General features: G+C 38.0%; 1 non-coding gene and 1 pseudogene across 1 annotated transcript; one reads left to right on the forward strand and one right to left on the reverse strand.

Moving 5' to 3' along the window:
• Positions 1-2,861: 2,861 nt before the first annotated feature.
• LOC136200409 (uncharacterized) lies at positions 2,862-16,690 on the forward strand (annotated as a pseudogene).
• Positions 3,228-3,334, reverse strand: LOC136201762 (small nucleolar RNA R71). The gene has a single exon (XR_010674105.1). It is a non-coding gene; the product is annotated as a small nucleolar RNA R71 (small nucleolar RNA).
• Positions 16,691-19,667: the final 2,977 nt, after the last annotated feature.

A 19,667-nucleotide genomic window follows, 5' to 3' on the forward strand; every position in this document is an offset into this window, starting at 1 on the left:
GTTTCATACACAACTAAGGAGGAAAATTATAGATGGTTAAAAGAGCATTTCAGGTTTTGTATTGGGTACTAAGTGTTCCAAATGAGTTCGTCCCACCACTACAAAGACCAAGTCTAAGATTTCAAATTTTCCGATCGGATTTCTTAAACTTTCGATTAATGGTTCTCCATTAGGAGAATCGACCGGATGCCTCATTCACCCATCATTCTTCCTCTCTTCAACATGACATCATAATAATTTTGCAATTTCTTCCTCCAAAAAAAGGCATTTAAACCTCGATATAATTGGAAGATACCATAGCACCTTAGTCAGAATTCCTTTCTTGCTTAAACCCGAATTATTCTCTTTCCTTATGTAACGAGATACTCCGCACCTTGGACACTCATGCATATCTACATAATTATTTCCATACAACACATAATCATTTGGATGTTCAGGTATCTTCTCATACTTCATACCCATGAGGCATATAAGTTTTTTTTGCCTCATATGTAGAGACTGGAAGTTATTTTCCTTTTTGAAACTTTTGTGCCAAAGTTTCCAACAATTGCATATAACTTTTGTCAGTCCAATTTCAACTCGCCTTTAAGTTAATAATATTAGGATGACAGAAATATTACTGAATGTTGTAAAACCAGGATATAATAATTTATTGGCGGCTCTCAAAATACTATCATGCCTACGCGGATGCTCTGTAAAGTGGTCTTTACACCATGCATCATCTCATTAATCATATCATCCCTCCCTACTTCATTATCATTTTTAACATCAATATGTGCATTCATATCCTCACCACAACGAATATCCCCTCAAGTAGAGCTTTTCACATAATCAAACATCCCACCATATCATGTCCACCTTATATAGTCATGTTTAAACCTGCGACGAACTAAATGATCCTGAACATCACTTATGTCACAATACCCCTTTGAGTTATTGTAGTCAATACAAGGACAAAGATTTCTATTTGATTCATTCTCTAATTGGAAGGTAACCGTAATAAACCCTTTTATCCCTTTTAAGAACCTTGTCATTGTTCGAATACCATACATCCAACTTTGATCCATTATCCATTTTCAATCACTAGCGTTAAGGATATATATGAAAGAAATTAGATGGAAGTGATCAATGAAAGATTAAAAACAGAGAGCACAATGGATAGAAACTATTAATAATATGATTTTTTTTCTAATTGAAAGTATAAGACTTGATGAGAGACATGCCTAAAGTCATGAAAACAATTGACCACATCTCAGTAGTACCTGTTTCCTTTAAGCTTAGTCTAGTCTAAGTTGATTCCTAACATATTGACAAGACCATTTTAGTCTTGTTACTTTCTATCTTATTCTATGTAATTTGGAAACATTTGGTGTTTAATTGATGTTTTTGTTTCATATTTTGTTTTGGGAGAAAGTTTAGATGTTTGGTGAAAAATCTGGAAATTAATGGTCTTTTGGAGCATTTTGGAGTATTTGCAAATCAGAGGCCAATTTCAGTTAAGGCGTGGGCACGTCCTGTCTCAGGTGTAATTGAGAAACAGCAGCCAACTTCAGTTAAGGCATGGGCACGTGGCTGGGCGAATTTGGAAGAGATAAGAAGATATTTTCAGATTTGATTTTGGGATATTATCTTATTTAATTGTATTCTATTTTAGTTAGGATTTGAATATTTCTTATTATCTCTATTTAATCATTAATTAATTAGAGATTTAGTTTCTTTCCTTATCTCTTAAGGATATTTTAGTCTTTCTTCTTAGGGTTTTCCCCCTATAAATAGAAGGCTTAACATTCCTTAGAGAGGAGAACTAGGTTTTACAGATTTTCAATTGTATTGTTGAATTGTTTTCATTATGAGTAGCTAAGTTTCATCTTCTGATTCAAGAGGGATTTCATTAGGTTGAAAGTTGTGAGGTTTCATGTATTAATTTCTTCAAGTATTAATTCAAGTTCTGATTTTCTTCTTCAATTCTTTTTATGATTATTGAATCGTATTCGATCTTCTATTGCTAAGTATTTATTCTTGATCCGTAATTGTCTTGAATGAATTACAACAAGTAGCAAAAATCGATCTTGAGTAATTGAGTTTTTGCTTGAGATTGATTGAGAAGAAAATTCAGCCAATTGCTATTCTTTGTCGACGTTCCTCTCAATAGGAATTGATTTGATAAATTTTCTTAATCCTAATGCGGTTATTGAGAAATTGGATATGCTTCATTCCCTTTTCTTAATAACCAGGTTGATTTAGATGCTTCATTTAAATTAATAAATTAAGAGAAAGTGAAAGAGTGAATTAGGTAATCCTTATACTCTTTAATCAAAGATTTGAATTTTAATTTGTTTATCATTTAAACCAAGGATCAACAAACACCCAATGAACCCAATCTCTTGAATCAGGCTCTCTCATTATTGAATTCCCATTTACTTTACTTGTTTAATTTGATTTAATCATCCATCAAAATCAAAACCCCCCTTTTTTTTTATTTTATTTGCTCATTTGAATTAAGAGGTTAATTGTTCTCTTGGGATTCGACCTGGTCTTACTATTACTACAAATCAAATTGTAGTCCAATAGAGAAATCAGTAAGTAAAATTATAAATCTATTTTGTCGGGCTTCGACAAACCCGACAAAATTTGGCGCCGTTGCCGGGGAACAATTTAGTTTCTTGATTCATTTTCCTTTGTTTTTGATACCTTTTATGACCCGCACCTCCCGTGGAAGTGAACGAATATTTATTTCTGAAATAGAAAAAGAAATACGGAGGTTAAGAAAAGAAACAAAACAAAGGAGTGTTTGTTCATCGTCTTTAGAAAATTTTGAAGAAATCAGAGAAAATTTTATTTTTCAAATTGAGGAAGAGACGATGGCTGGAAATAGAACATTAAGGGATTTTGCAGCACCCAATTTAAATCGCCAATCATTTTGCATTGAGTTCCCAAATCCAGAGGTACCTTTTGAACTTAAATCTGGATTAATTCACGTACTCCCTTCTTTTCATGGTCTTACAGGTGAAGATCCTCATAAACATTTGAAGGAATTTCATGTCGTTTGTTCCGGTTTGAAACCCGAACGAGTAACCGAAGAGCAAGTTAAACTACGAGCCTTTCCTTTTTCTTTAAAAGATAAGGCTAAGGATTGGTTGTACTATCTTCCATTGAGATCTATCACGACATGGACAGAAATGCAAAGGTTATTTCTTGAGAAATTCTTTCCATCTTCACGTGCAGCGAATATTAGAAAGGAGATATGTGGAATTAGACAAGCTTCTGGAGAGACCTTATATGAATATTGGGAGAGGTTCAAGCAACTTTGCACTAGTTGCCAACATCATCAAATACCTGAACAACTCCTAATCCAATATTTTTTATGAAGGATTGGCTCCAATTGATAGAAGCATGATTGATGCAGCTAGTGGAGGAGCGTTGGTGAATAAGACACCCGATGAGGCAAGACAATTAATCTCCATTATGGCTGAAAACTCCCAACAATTCGGAACAAGATCAAGCAAAACGACCCAACAAGTTAATGAGGTAAGTAATTCTAACATTGAAAATAAGTTTACTGAATTAGTTTCTTTGGTTCGTCAAATTGCTGCAGATAAAGTGCAACCCGAAAAGGTATGTGGAGTATGTTCAAATGTGGGACATCATACTGATGAGTGCCCATCATTACAAGAAGATTTCCAACAAGCAAATGCTATTGGAGGATTTCCAGGACAACCACAACGCAAATATGACCCTTATTCCAACACTTACAATTCGGGATGGAGGGATCATCCAAATTTTAATTATGGAAATCAAGGAGGACAGCCAAGGTTGCAAAACCAGTCATATAATCGACCACCTCAAGTGCAAGGACCATCCAGACCTTCAACTTCTAACTCAGGTATGCCTTTAGAAGACATTGTTAAAAGCCTAGTTGAAAGTACTTTTAAATTTCAACAGAAAATGGAGGCAGAAATTCAGAATTTGGGAAGTCAAATGACTCAATTAGCTACCTCAGTTCATAAATTGGAGGCACAAAATTCTGGAAAATTGCCTTCCCAAACTATGGAGAACCCAAAGGAAAATGCTTCTCTAATCACATTGCGAAGTGGGAAGGAAGTTCAATCAACTTCACCTCCAAAAAGAGAAGAGAAACAAGAGGAGCCACCAATTGTACCCAAGGAAGATCCTAAGGTAAAATCTGCTCCTATTCCATTAATTCCATCTAAATTGGCCCCTTTTCCTTCAAGATTGGTGAAATAAAAAAAGGAAGAATATGAGAGAGAGGTATTGGAAACCTTTCGAAAGGTAGAGGTAAACATTCCACTCCTTGATGCTATCAAGCAAATTCCAAAGTATGCTAAATTTTTGAAGGAATTGTGCACAAATAAGAGAAAATTGAAAATTGATGAAAGAGTAAGAGTGGGGGAAAATGTTTCAGCTGTGATTAAAAAGAGTCTACCTACTAAATGTAAGGACCCAGGCATGTTTACAATGCCTTGTGTTATTGGGAATAAACGAATTGAACATGCCATGCTAGACTTAGGAGCATCAATAAATGTAATGCCTTATTCTATTTATAATGCTCTTAATTTGGGACCTTTGAAAGAAACTAGGGTAGTGATTCAATTAGCTGATCGTTCTAACTCTTATCCGGAAGGAGTTGTGGAAGATGTTTTGGTGCAGGTGAATGAATTGATTTTTCCGGTGGATTTCTATATTTTGAAGATGGAGAATGATACATCTAGAAATTCAGCACCTTTGTTACTTGGAAGGCCATTTATGAAAACATCAAGAACAAAGATTGATGTTCATGAGGGTACTCTCTCCGTAGAATTTGACGGAGAGATTGTTAAATTTAATATTTTTGATGCCATGAAGTACCCAGAAAATTCAGATGCTGTTTATCATGTTGATGTAATTGACTCACTTGTGCAGGAAAATTTTCAAGCAAAAAATAGTCTAAGTGAGTTGGAAGAAGATGAACAAAGAAGTGATAATTCATTGAAGGAGGTGCAAAAAGGTATAGAAAAATCTGATATTGAAATACCTCATACTTACAAGAAAATGCTACCTTCAATTTTGCAGGCTCCAAGGCTTGAATTGAAAGATTTACCAGATCATTTGAAGTATGTCTATTTGGGAGAAGAGGAGACACTTCCGGTGATAATTGCAAAAGGTCTAAGCACGGAGCAAGAAGAAAGTTTGATCAAAGTTCTTCAAGAGCATAAAAAGGCAATTGGGTGGACTTTAGCCGACATTAAAGGCATTAGCCCATCTGTTTGCATGCATCGAATTTTCTTAGAAGAAGATACAAAACCAGTGAGGGAGCCACAAAGAAAACTCAATCCGGTATTGAAAGAGGTAGTGTTGAAAGAGGTCATCAAGCTTTTGGATGAAGGGATAATCTATGCCATCTCAGATAACAAATGGGTGAGCCCCGTTCATGTTGTGCCAAAGAAAACGGGAATCACAGTGGTAAGAAATCAAAATAATGAGTTGGTGCCTACAAGAGTGCAAAACGGATGGAGAATGTGTATTGATTTTCGAAGGCTAAATGCGGCTACTAGAAAGGACCATTTTCCTCTTCCTTTTATTGATCAAATGTTGGAAAGGTTGGCTGGAAACTTATTCTTTTTTTTTCGTGATGGTTTTTCAGGTTATTACCAAATCGTTATTGCCAAAGAAGACCAAGAGAAGACGACGTTTACATGCCCATTTGGAACATTTGCCTATCGAAGGATGCCATTTGGACTTTGCAATGCTCCGGGAACATTTCAACGTTGTATGATGAGTATATTTTCTGAATATATTGAAAAATGCATCGAAGTGTTCATGGATGATTTTACTGTTTATGGTGATTCTTTTGATAGTTGTTTAAACCATTTGACTAAAATACTGAAACGATGCATTGAATCTAATTTAGTGCTTAATTATGAGAAATGTCATTTTATGGTCAATCAAGGAATCGTTTTGGGGCATGTGATTTCGTCTAAGGGAATTGAAGTTGACAAAGCTAAAATCGATTTAATTGTTAGCTTACCTTTCCCTACAAATGTTAGGGAAGTACGTTCTTTCCTTGGACATGCAGGTTTTTATCGAAGGTTTATAAAAGACTTTTCGAAGATAGCCCAACCTTTGTCTAACTTGATGAAGCAAGATGTGAAGTTTGAGTTTGGAGAAGAGTGTTGAAACACCTTTCCACAGGATTTTGATTTGACAAAATTAATTAAGTGAAAGTAAATATTCTATAACACACTAAGTTTAAATGCTTTGATTTAGTGTTACTAATGTGTTTGTTCAATGTTGAGTTTATAATTTATCATAAGACATAAAGATCATAAGGCTCAAGCCCTATATGGAAATCAAGGCCCAAGTCAAACAAGTCAAAGATCACTCTGCCCGCGTATCTCCAAAACGTCGCCGTTAAAGTGATGAAATGCATGCTGAGTAAAGAAGGATCGAGAAGATCCACGTAGACAACTTCGGTATGAAGCTGCTGAGCTGTCTCGACAAAACGTGCAGGACAGCTACTGACCATAAGACAGCTTCCAGACAAAGTATTTCCTCATTAGGTAAAGGTCAGAAGACACAACAAGATGTCTGGTTGACATTACCCAAAATGGTGGAACATACTGACTCACTGACCGAAGAACAGAAGACGCTGGAATCTGATTGGCTAACGAGAACTGCTGGCAGACTCAGTGAAAGCGACCTGTAGCCGTTTGTCTCCAACGGTTATTTCGAAATTCGAAATAACCAGAAGCTCTCACAGCTCTCTATAAATAGTCCATTCAGAATCCACATTCTGCAGAGAACTTTTGAGCAAGAGCCGCTACGCTGACCAAACGTATACAAAAGTTCTCCATCAAAAGCAAAGCAAAGTTCTTACACTACAAAGTCTATTCATTTGTGTAAAAGTCTAGAGTGATTGTCTGTCAATCATCTAAGGTGTTCTAGCAATTGTTGTTTAGGACAAAATCTTTATCATTTCTAGAAGTAGAAAGGAGAGGCTGGGTACTCGGTTTTAAGTACTCAGCGGAGAGATTAGGATTGAGTAGAAGTATAGAGGAAGGTACTCTTGTCATACTCAATTGCTGATATTGTAAAAGGTTTGAGGCTCTACCTTTAAAGAGCTCAGTAGAGGATTTGAAATCTCGGAGGTGTTCCGGGGACAGGACGTAGGCTTAGAAGAAGCCGAACCTGGATAAATCTGCTGAGTGAAGTATTTCTAAACCTTAACTCCTTATTCATATTGCTTGCTTAAAACAAACTAAAACTGACCAAGTAAAAGAGGTCAAGCTGAGTTGTGCGCTACAAACGAGCAGGTTCAGGAATAGACTCTAAGTGCTATTTCCTGACCTAAGCAACGAAGCTGTCCTAGTCACTAGTTGACTAAGCCAGTGTCTTGCTGAGTGTTAAGTGCCGCTGTTTTATAAACTTTTCTTAAAGAAAAGAAATCTGCCCAAATTATTTTAAAAAAGGTAAAATAGTTCCTAACCCCCCCTTGGAACTATATTTGCAACCTTACAAGGGACCAACAAGTGGTATCAGAGCCTAAAAGCTCATTACTAAAGGTCTAACAACCTTGAGTTGATCCATACCATGGGCGAAAACAGCACTCGGTTTCTCCCTGGAAACCAGACAACTCAGATATTACCTGAGGGGCTGTCCATTACCAGGCCTCCCCTATTCTTCGGGTCAAACTATACCTTTTGGAAGAATAGGATGAAAAACTTCATTCAAGCTACAAACATGAGTGCCTGGCTATCTATAGTCCAAGGCCCGTTTGTACCTGTGAAAGTTGTTGATGACCAGTCAGTTGTTAAAGCTGAGGTTGAATGGATAGAGGATGATGTTAAGAAGCTTCAAAACCATGCTTCGGCTATCAATATGCTTCACTGTGCGCTCGATGCTGCAGAATATAACAAAATCTCAGGTTGTGAGTCGGCACAAGAGATCTGGAAAAAGCTGGAAGTCACCTACGAGGGAACAAACAAAGTAAAAGAATCCAAGGTGAATCAGTAGATGAGACTGTACGAGCTGTTCGAGATGAACAATGATGAGGGCATTTCAGACATGAACGCAAGGTTCACCAACATCATTAATGAGCTCAAGAGACTTGGGAAAATCTTCACTGAGGAAGAACAAGTCAAAAAGATACTCAGGAGTCTTCCAAAAGACTGGCAAGCAAAGAAGACAACAGTTGAGGAAGCTCGGGATTTAACCACCTACAAATATGACGAACTCATCGGTTCATTGCTGACCTATGAGATATCAATGAAGAACTTTGAGGTGAAGGAAAAATCTGATGACAAGAAGCAGAAGTCACTTGTCATGAAGGCTGACTCCACTGACGGGAGTTCAACTGATGATGAGGAGATGGCTATGTTTACAAGAAAGATGAAGAGGCTGTTCAGGAAGAACGACAAATATTCCAAAAAGCCTTACAAAAAGTTTGATAATTATAAGGCTGACTCAAGCGACAGCAAATACAGAAAGGACAGATCAAAGCCCATTACATGCTTTGAGTGCCACCAAGATGGCCATATTAAGTCAAACTGCCCCACGCTGAGGAAAGACAAGAAAAGTGGGAAGAAGGCAATGGTGGCTACTTGGAGTGACAGTGATGAATCTTCATCAACAGAAACTGAGGCCACCGAGTCAGCGAAGATATGCTTTATGGCTGACGAACTTGCTGAGCCATGCATTTCTGAGCATGCTGGCCAATCTGATGAGTCAGATAATGAAGAGAAATCTAATGAGGTAATCTCACTCTCTCAACTCAGAAATGAAATGGGTAACGCCCTGAGTGATCTCTATACACTTGTTAAAAAGTGTAATAGGAAGATTAAAGCACTCAGCCGGCGTTGTGATGAAGTAGAAGAGGTCAAACTGAGTGACCTCAGATACCTTCTTCAAGACAACTCAGTTTTGCATGAAAATATGAAAATCATTCATGAGTCTGTCTCTGAAGTCCAGTCAGTTTCAAAGAAACTGAGGAAGGATGTCACAACCATTCAGAATCAATTAAAGGTTCCAAACAAAAACAATTTTCCGCTGAGAACTCAGTATCAAGGTACACAGTACCAAGGTACTCAGCAGAGAAGAAATCCCCAGCGAAAAGTCCAATGTGATTTTTGTGGGAAGTTCGGACACACTACTAAAGTGTGCTGGCACGCTCAGCACTGGGGTGCTGACAAGTCAGTAAAAAATCCTAAACAGAAGGTCAGTTGTGACTTCTGTGGAAAGAATGGCCATACTGTCCATGTATGCCGCCATAAAATAAAATATGATGCTATACCTGTTGCACCTAACAAGTCAGGACCCAAAAAGAGTTGGGTACCTAAAAGTAACTAGTTACAATGCAGGTAAGCCTGAGATGTGCCGAGAAGTCAAAGATGTGGTATATTGACAGCACATGCTCAAGGCATATGACGGGTGATGAAACTCAGTTCATCACGTTTGAACGTAAACGAGGAGGGAGTGTAAGTTTTGGAGACAACAAGAAGGGTAAGATAGTAGGCTCAGGAACCGTCGGAGGTAACCCTACTATTGAATCTGTCTCCCTAGTCAGCGGACTCAAATATAACTTACTCAGCGTAGCTCAGCTATGTGACAATGGGAGAAAAGTTATATTTGATGCTACTGGATGTAAAATATACGAGGGTAAAACTAATGAGTTAATCTTAACTGCCCCTCGAATAGACAATGTCTTTATGCTAAACCTCGAAAAGAAGTTTTCAAAAACTGTATGCTTAGTCACAAAGGAAGAAAATTCCTGGCTATGGCACAGGAGACTTGGTCATGTAAGCATGGACCTCCTGGCCAAATTAGCAAGAAAGCAATTGGTTGAGGGACTGCCTGAACTTAAATTTCAAAAAGATCAATTATGTCATGCCTGCCAAGCTGGAAAACAAACCAAGCAATCTTTTCAAAGTAAAAACATTGTCTCAACTAAGCGTCCGTTAGAAATGCTACACTTGGATCTCTTTGGTCCAGTCCAGCCGCTGAGTCTGGGTGGAAGAAGGTTTTCCTTGGTTATTGTAGATGATTTCTCTCGGTACACATGGGTTATCCTGCTGACCAGTAAGGATGAGACTTTTCAGACATTTTCAAACTTGGTTAGAAAAATTGAAAATGAGAAAGACCTAAAATTAGCTCATATCCGTAGTGATAATGGTGGAGAATTCAAGAACCAAAAGTTTGTTGAATTCTGTGAAGCCAGCGGCATTGACCACAATTTCTCTGCTCCTAGAACGCCTCAGCAAAATGGGGTTGTTGAAAGGAAGAACAGAACTCTGGTTGAGATTGCCAGGAAAATGCTGGATGAGCATAGGCTTCCAAAGTATTTTTGGGGAGAAGCTGTCAACACAGCATGCTATATTCTGAATAGGGCTTTAGTTAGACCTATACTTAAGAAAACCCCATATGAACTTTGGAAAGGACGAAAGCCCAACATTGGATACTTTCGTGCCTTTGGCTGTAGGTGTTTTATTTTAAATACCAAAGATAGCTTAGCCAAATTTGATTCAAAAGCTGATGAGGCTATCTTTCTAGGCTACTCAACAAACAGTAAAGCATACAGAGTTTTTAATAAGAGAACTCAAGTATTAGAAGAATCTATACATGTGCAATTCGATGAAACTAACCCTGCAGGAAGATACCAGCCGCTGACAGAAGATGAACCAAACTCAGCACCTGCTGATCAAGAACCAGCCACTGAGTCCTTCATAAAACGGCTGACCAAAAGTAAGAGTGAACCTAAAATTACTTTCACTGACCCATCTACTTCTGCAGAGAATGTTGAAACACAGATAGATCAAGACACAAGTCTACCAAAGCAGATAAGAGTCCCAAGAGGGCATTCAGAAAATGCAATTCTTGACTCAACTGGAAATACGCTGATGACAAGAAATCAACTAAGGAAGTATCTCGGCAATGTAGCTTTTGTCTCAGTACTTGAGCCGAAGAACTTTGCCGAAGCTGAGGATGACGAATTCTGGATGAATGCCATGCAAGAGGAACTCAATCAGTTCAGGAGAAATAATGTATGGGAGCTAGTGCCACATCCTAGGAGCGAAAAGACCATTGGAACGAGATGGGTCTTCAGGAACAAGCTAGATGAGCAAGGAAACGTAGTCAGAAACAAGGCAAGACTTGTAGCTCAGGGCTACAGTCAGCAAGAAGGTATTGACTACGGTGAGACCTTTGCCCCAGTGGCAAGGCTAGAAGCTATTAGGATTTTATGTGCATATGTATCTTACATGAACTTTAAATTATTCCAAATGGATGTCAAAAGTGCATTTCTTAATGGAGTTATAAACGAGGAGGTTTATGTAAATCAACCTCCAGGTTTTGAGGACCCTAAGTTCCCAAACCATGTTTACAAACTCAAAAAGGCTCTGTACGGCCTCAAGCAAGCACCACGTGCTTGGTACGAGAGGCTGACCAGTTTCCTGCTGACTAGAAATTACGTCAGGGGCAAAGCTGATACAACCTTATTCATTAAGAAAAAGGGTAAAGATACCCTGATGGCCCAAATTTATGTTGATGATATAATATTTGGTGCAACTAACGAATCAATGTGCAAGGAATTTAGCAAACAAATGCAGACTGAATTTGAAATGTCAATGATGGGAGAACTCAACTTCTTCCTCGGACTTCAAAACAAGCAAGGAAAGAATGGCATATTCATAAGTCAAGCTAAATATGCCAAGGAGATATTGAAGAAATATGAACTAGAACATTGTAAGCCAATATCCACTCCTATGGGCACTGACACTGTCCTTTGTGCTGATGAGAATGGTAAGTCAGTAGACAGCAAGTTATACCGAGGTATGATTGGCTCTTTACTTTACTTAACAGCAAGTAGACCGGACATTCAGTTCTCAGTATGTTATTGTGCTAGATATCAAGCTAACCCTAAGGAATCCCATTACATAGCCGTAAAAAGGATCCTTAGATATTTGCAAAGCTCAGTAAATGCAGGTCTGTGGTATGCAAACACTCATGACTTTACACTCATCGGATACACTGACGCTGACTATGGACGAGATAAGCTGGAAAGAAAAAGCACCTCTAGAGGATGCCAATTCCTAGGAAGCTGTCTTGTATCTTGGTTCAGCAAGAAGCAGGCGTCAGTAGCCCTGTCCACAACTGAAGCTGAGTACATTGCTGCTGGAAGCTGTGTTGCTCAGGTCCTTTGGATTAAGCAACAGCTTGAAGATTATGGTGTTTAAACAAAGACAATTGAAGTCAAATGCGACAACAAAAGTGCAATTGACCTCTCAAAGAACCCAGTTCAACACAGCAGGATGAAACATGTCAGCATAAGACATCACTTCATCAGAGATCATGTACTCAAGAAAGAAATCAAGCTGACTTATGTGCCAACAGATGAGCAGCTTGCTGATATCTTTACAAAACCTCTAGCATGAGAGCAATTTAGCATACTGAGAGAAGCAATTGGTATAGTTAATCCTCTTCAGTAAATTTATGTGCATAAATGATGATGTTATGGCTGAAGCTGCACACACTGCTGAGGGTACAGAACCAACTAATGAACCTCAAACTGAGAATCCTTCTACTGTGCCATCTGAGATTGCTGAAGCTGAGAAGAAGAAGAAAAAGGGAGCATGCTCGAAGGATATTCATACTGTCCCGAGAAAGATAAGGCTGATAGAAAGCAACAAGAGGAAAGCTGATCAAGACCTAGCTGAGTCAGCTGAGAAGAAGCTGCGAACAGCTGAAGAACCTGTTCTTGAGGGTCATGTTGCTCAAGAGGGGTCTCCACAAAATCAAGCCTCTGTTCCTCCCGTAGAGAAACAAGCCAAGACCCCTGTAAGTCCAAAAGAAGCTCCACTCCCACCTCAAACTCAAAGAAACTCAGCACTTGAGGTCAACACGCCTCGTAGTCCTGTCACTACACAAGGCCCTCAGTGTGAACCCACTTCTGCCAAATATGCACACCTTGGTGCCACTGAGTCAGGTCGGCGTGTCATCGCCTCAGCAAGCACTCTGCTTCAAGAACAAGCACCTACTCCATCAACTCCTGCTCAGTCCTCTCATCCACCTGTCACTCACCATATTCTGCGTGAAATCCATGAATTAATCAATCACTTCTCCTCTGTCCAGACGCAGCAACCCACACATGCTCACATGACCAGAATGACTGAACTCATGCTGGCTATGTTCAGTCATATGAATTCCTTGGAAGGTCAAATACGTGTGGTGCAGGATCAGGCCAAATCTCCTGCCCCTACCGTTAATTTGCCTACTGCTGATGCTGGAAAAACGGGGGAGAAAAGTGGCAACTAAGGAGAATGAACTCTAGAGTGTTAGAGAAACTAGAGTGTTAAGTGTTAGAAGTTAGGAAGAAGAACTTTATCTTGTTTTGTTTTGTAATGTTTGTTTTTGTGTTGTTTTATTTTATGCCTAACTTCTGTTACTCCTGAAATACTTGCATTTATATTTTAACTGTTGATTATTCATCCTCTAAATGCCAAGTATTATATAAATGCATGCTGCATATAGATGTTTGAACTTGTCAAATATAAACCATTGAACAAATGATTTGCTCAGCGCTCTGTTACTATACATTACTTCCGCTGAATACTGAGTAAAATAGAATATGTCCCATAAGCTGACCTATATCTGAAAACTGACCTTAGACTTATTCAATTAAACCTTAGAATGTTTAGAATAAAACTAAGTCAGTAGCTCAGCCCTGACGGGGGAGTTCACTTAATCAAAAAGGTCAACTATCATGGGGGAGCTCAACGCTGGGTTCCTTACTGATTAGTTTTGCCAACATCAAAATGGGGGAGTTTGTTGAAACACCTTTCCACAGGATTTTGATTTGACAAAATTAATTAAGTGAAAGTAAATATTCTATAACACACTAAGTTTAAATGCTTTGATTTAGTGTTACTAATGTGTTTGTTCAATGTTGAGTTTATAATTTATCATAAGACATAAAGATCATAAGGCTCAAGCCCTATATGGAAATCAAGGCCCAAGTCAAACAAGCCAAAGATCACTCTGCCCGCGTATCTCCAAAACGTCGCCGTTAAAGTGATGAAACGCATGCTGAGTAAAGAAGGATCGAGAAGATCCACGTAGACAACTTCGGTATGAAGCTGCTGAGCTGTCTCGACAAAACGTGCAGGACAGCTACTGACCATAAGACAGCTTCCAGACAAAGTATTTCCTCATTAGGTAAAGGTCAGAAGACACAACAAGCTGTCTGGTTGACATTACCCAAAATGGTGGAACATACTGACTCACTGACCGAAGAACAGAAGACGCTGGAATCTGATTGGCTAACGAGAACTGCTGGCAGACTCAGTGAAAGCGACCTGTAGCCGTTTGTCTCCAACGGTTATTTCGAAATTCGAAATAACCAGAAGCTCTCACAGCTCTCTATAAATAGTCCATTCAGAATCCACATTCTGCAGAGAACTTTTGAGCAAGAGCCGCTACGCTGACCAAACGTATACAAAAGTTCTCCATCAAAAGCAAAGCAAAGTTCTTACACTACAAAGTCTATTCATTTGTGTAAAAGTCTAGAGTGATTGTCTGTCAATCATCTAAGGTGTTCTAGCAATTGTTGTTTAGGACAAAATCTTTATCATTTCTAGAAGTAGAAAGGAGAGGCTGGGTACTCGGTTTTAAGTACTCAGCGGAGAGATTAGGATTGAGTAGAAGTATAAAGGAAGGTACTCTTGTCATACTCAATTGCTGATATTGTAAAAGGTTTGAGGCTCTACCTTTAAAGAGCTCAGTAGAGGATTTGAAATCTCGGAGGTGTTCCGGGGACAAGACGTAGGCTTAGAAGAAGCCGAACCTGGATAAATCTGCTGAGTGAAGTATTTCTAAACCTTAACTCCTTATTCATATTGCTTGCTTAAAACAAACTAAAACTGACCAAGTAAAAGAGGTCAAGCTGAGTTGTGCGCTACAAACGAGCAGGTTCAGGAATAGACTCTAAGTGCTATTTCCTGACCTAAGCAACGAAGCTGTCCTAGTCACTAGTTGACTAAGCCAGTGTCTTGCTGAGTGTTAAGTGCCGCTGTTTTATAAACTTTTCTTAAAGAAAAGAAATCTGCCCAAATTATTTTAAAAAAGGTAAAATAGTTCCTAACCCCCCCTTGGAACTATATTTGCAACCTTACAAGGGACCAACAAAGAGTGCAAGGAAGCCTTTGATAAGTTGAAGTCATTGCTAACAACTGCTCCCATCATTCAACCACCAAAGTGGGATGAACCATTCGAAATCATGTGTGATGCAAGCAACTATGCAGTCGGAGCTGTTTTGGGACAACGAATTGATAAGAAGAACCATGTCATCTATTATGCCTCAAGGACTTTGAACGATGCACAACGAAATTACTCTACAACAGAAAAAGAGCTTTTGGCTATTGTTTTTGCTTTAGATAAATTTAGATCATATGTGTTGGGTTCTAAAGTAATTGTGTTTTCTGATCATGCAGCATTGAAATATCTTTTGGCAAAGAAGGAGTCTAAACCAAGGTTGATAAGATGGATTCTCCTACTTCAAGAGTTCAATTTGGAGATTAAGGATCGGAAGGGATCTGAAAATTCAGTAGCTGATCATTTGAGTAGAATTATCCAAGTAGAAGAACCTCTCCATCTCTCCGAGCACTTTCCTGATGAACAATTATTCGAAGTGCAAGGTTTGCTTCCATGGTATGCTGATATAGTTAATTACTTGGTTATTAGACAGTTTCCAACTGATATGAGTCGTTCTAGGAAAGAAAAAATTAAAAGAGAGGCAAGATATTATGTGTGGGATGAACCATATTTGTGGAAATTTTGTTCGGATCAAGTAATTAGATGTTGTGTACCTGAAAATGAACATGCATCAATTTTAAATTTCTGTCATTATCTTGCATGTGGTGGTCATTTTGGAGCCAAAAGAACAGCTAGGAAGGTTTTGGATTGTGGTTTGTATTGGGAAACATTGTTTAGAGATGCATACATGTTTTGCAAAAGTTATGAACGATGCCAAATGACCGGAAATATTTCTAATCGTAATGAAATGCCTCAAACACCTATACTTGTTTGTGATATTTTTGATGTATGGGGCGTTGATTTCATGGGTCCTTTTCCGTCATCTTGTGGGTATGTTTATATACTTTTAGCTGTCGATTATGTATCAAAGTGGGTGGAAGCTAAAGCCACCAAAACTGATGATTCTAAAGTTGTTATAGGTTTTATCAAGTCTAACATTTTCAGTAGATTTGGAGTTCCGAAAGCCATCATAAGCGATCAAGGGAGTCACTTTTGCAATCGCTCAGTTGAGGTCTTGTTGAAAAGGTATGGGGTAAATCACAGAACATCCACTGCCTATCATCCCCAAACAAATGGGCAAGCTGAAGTATCAAATCGAGAGGTCAAATCTATCTTAGAGAAAACGGTCAATCCGGGACGAAAAGATTGGAGTTTGCGTCTCGAAGATGCACTTTGGGCTTATCGGACCGCATACAAAACACCTATAGGGATGTCTCCCTACAGGTTAGTGTTCGGGAAACCTTGCCATTTACCAGTGGAAATTGACCACAAAGCATTCTGGGCAATACGAAGATGTAACTTGGATATGGAGCTAGCCGGTGTAAATCGAAAATTGCAAATGCAAGAACTTGAGGAGCTACGTTTGGAAGCTTATGAGAATTCGAGAATTTAGAAGGAGAAGACGAAGTTGTTTCATGATAGTATGATCTTGAGAAAACAATTTCAAATCGGACAAAAAGTTTTATTATATAGTTCTCGATTAAAACTCATGCCCGGTAAGTTACGTTCTCGTTGGATTGGTCCTTTTGTTGTGATTAACATTTTTCCTTATGGTACAGTTGAGATCAAGAGTCTCGAGACGAATAAAGTTTTCAAGGTAAATGGACATCGCTTGAAGGTGTTCCATGAAGGTTTCAAAGAGGAACGAGAGTCGGAGATGAGTGTGGGAATCCCACATTATGAGAAAAATTAAAAAAGGGAGTTCGTCGAGCATAGCGACGTTAAATAATTGCGCTCTTGGGAGGCAACCCATTAAATAACCTTTTTTTTGTAGTATTGTTAATTTTTAGTTTGAATTTCAGGGGCTAATTTCGTTTAAGCCGTGACCACTAGGGCTGCACAAAACTAACCGGAAAACCGAAAAACTGATTTCCGAAACCGAAACCAAACCAAAAAATATCTTAACCGTAACCGATGGACTAGTGTACGGTTTTTATTTTAAAAACCGATGGTTAACCGAAACCGAAAAATAAACCGATTATGTATTAATATATATAAAACTAGTATAAATATATAGAAATTTAATTATCAATCTATAAATATACATATTTGTATTTAATTTTTAAGTTAAAAATATCAAAATAACTTAAAACTTATTTGTTTTGGCAATTTTGTTAATTAAAATTGAAGTTACATATTTTTATTTAATATTTAAGTAATTATATACTTATTTTAAAGTGAATAATTATAAATGTAAAGTGATATTTGCTACGAAAAGTCACTAATGGTTAACCGATCGAAATATAGGTTAACCGACCGAAGTTTATATTAACTGAAATATGGTTAACCGAATTAAATGGACTGGTTAACCGACCATGTGCACCCCTAGTGACCACGTGTCAAATTATAACATTTTGGTCAAATAAAAGCAGAAACCAATTTTACTTTGACCGTGCCCACGGCTTATGAAAAATTGGTTACAGCTCTTAGTGTATAAGTGCGTTGACAATTGACGTGCCCACGACTTAAGTAAAATTGGTCTCTGTTCCTTTTGTTTCTTTCACTACCAATTTTTTTATTTTTTTTATTTTTTTATTTTATTAGTTTTATTTATTTATTTATTATTAATAGTTTTCTTTAATCAATTAATTTATATCATAATTATAAAAAAGTTGAAAAAAAAAGAAGTGAATAAATCGTGACGATGTGTAATGGTTTGGATCCGTTGTATCCAAATTATTAAAAACCATTTTTTTATTATTATTTTATTTTAATTCTAATAAAACAAAAGACTTGAACTAACCTAAATTGTTTCTTCTCCTTCGTTTTTTTCTTTTTGCGCAGCAGCAATATCGGTGATTAACAGATTTTCTTTTCTTGTTTTCGCCGTCCTCGTTTCATCCCGATCACCAGAGTATAGGGGTCTTTCTGTCGTTTTTCTTTCTCCTTTTTTCCCCTCTGTACCCTCCTTACAGTCATGGGAAGGAAGCGCGCCGCTAGAACAATGAAAATCGATGTTCCGTTCACCTCTTCGCCACAAAAATCAGCAACGCCGGAGGACCCATCAGAGGATGTGATCGGAGCAGTTCCTCCTTCCAGTCACAAGCAGAAAACCAAACCAAAAGGTTCTAAAATTCCTCCTACTAGTAGATCAAAAATGCAAAAAGGTAAGGCGATTCTTCCCCCTTCCGAAAAAGCTCTTAAAGGTAACCTTTCTTTCTCAACTCAGGCTAGGAGAAATCGATATGCTTTGATTCAGTCTAAAACTATACTTCCTTGCAAGTATGTGGATTATGCTACCCTTAAACATTTTAGCTTGGTTGAGTCTTTTGAAGATTTGGTTGCTGATAATTGTTGGAAAATTTACTTGTCAATTAATTGTCCTGCTTATATCGAGTTAACAAGAGAATTTTACACTACATTTCAGTTTGACAAACCTGCTAATTTTGATTTGGATAGTCCTAGGGTTATTCAATTTAGATTATTGGGACATGAATTTAAATATTCAGTTACTGAATTCAATTTAGCCTTGGGTTTCATTGACAAAGCATTTGCTAAAACTGAAATTTATAAGCAGTCGGTTGTTGATTTTGGAAATTTTGAACCTGTTAATGCTTGGAAAGAATTGTCTTCAGATAAGAGTTTGTATAGGGCAAGTACAAACAAGGATTCTTACTTTATTGAACCTGTGTGGAGATATGTTCATCGCTTGTTAGCGTTTAATTTTTCAGGTCGTAAGGATAGTTCAAGCTTATGTTCTAAAACTGAACTGTATTTTATTTGGTGTATGGTAAAAGGTATTAAGGTTAATTTGGGATGTTGGCTAGCTAACCAATTTCAGTCGGCTATAACTAATTCTCGCAATTTAATCCTTGGTTCAATTATCACTCACTTGGCCGTCAATTTAAAGTTGTTCAGTCTTGAGAAAAATGATTTACATATAGCGTGTGATATGGAACCTCTTAATATTGATTGTCTGTACAGGATGGGTTTAGTTTCTTCTGCGCAGGAACCTTCTGCTTTCTTCCCATCTGGAGATTATGGGGAACCCAAGAAAATCGCCAAGCGGAAGCGAATGGATGAAAGTGACAATGTTTTTGAGGATGGCGAGCCTTCTTCGTCTTCGAGTTCGGATATTCAGAAATTATTGACTCAAAATCAAGAACTGAAGGATGAAGTCAGGAAACTAACTCACATTGTGGAAGGGCTTTGTAGTTTTTTGGGTTTCGCTCCACCTCCTCCACCAACTCTTTGATCTGTTATCTGCATCGGCTCAGTTAAGGGACGTTTTCTATATCTCTATCTTTATCTTTCTGAGCCGTTTGCTTATGCATACATTGGGGACAATGTAGATTTTAAGTGTGGGGAGGGAAATCATTGATTGTAACCAACATCTGCATCAATTGCCTAAATGTTTCCAAAAAAAAAAA

The sequence above is a fragment of the Euphorbia lathyris genome, chromosome 7 (genome assembly GCF_963576675.1).
Source record: "Euphorbia lathyris chromosome 7, ddEupLath1.1, whole genome shotgun sequence".
Lineage (NCBI taxonomy): Eukaryota > Viridiplantae > Streptophyta > Magnoliopsida > Malpighiales > Euphorbiaceae > Euphorbia > Euphorbia lathyris.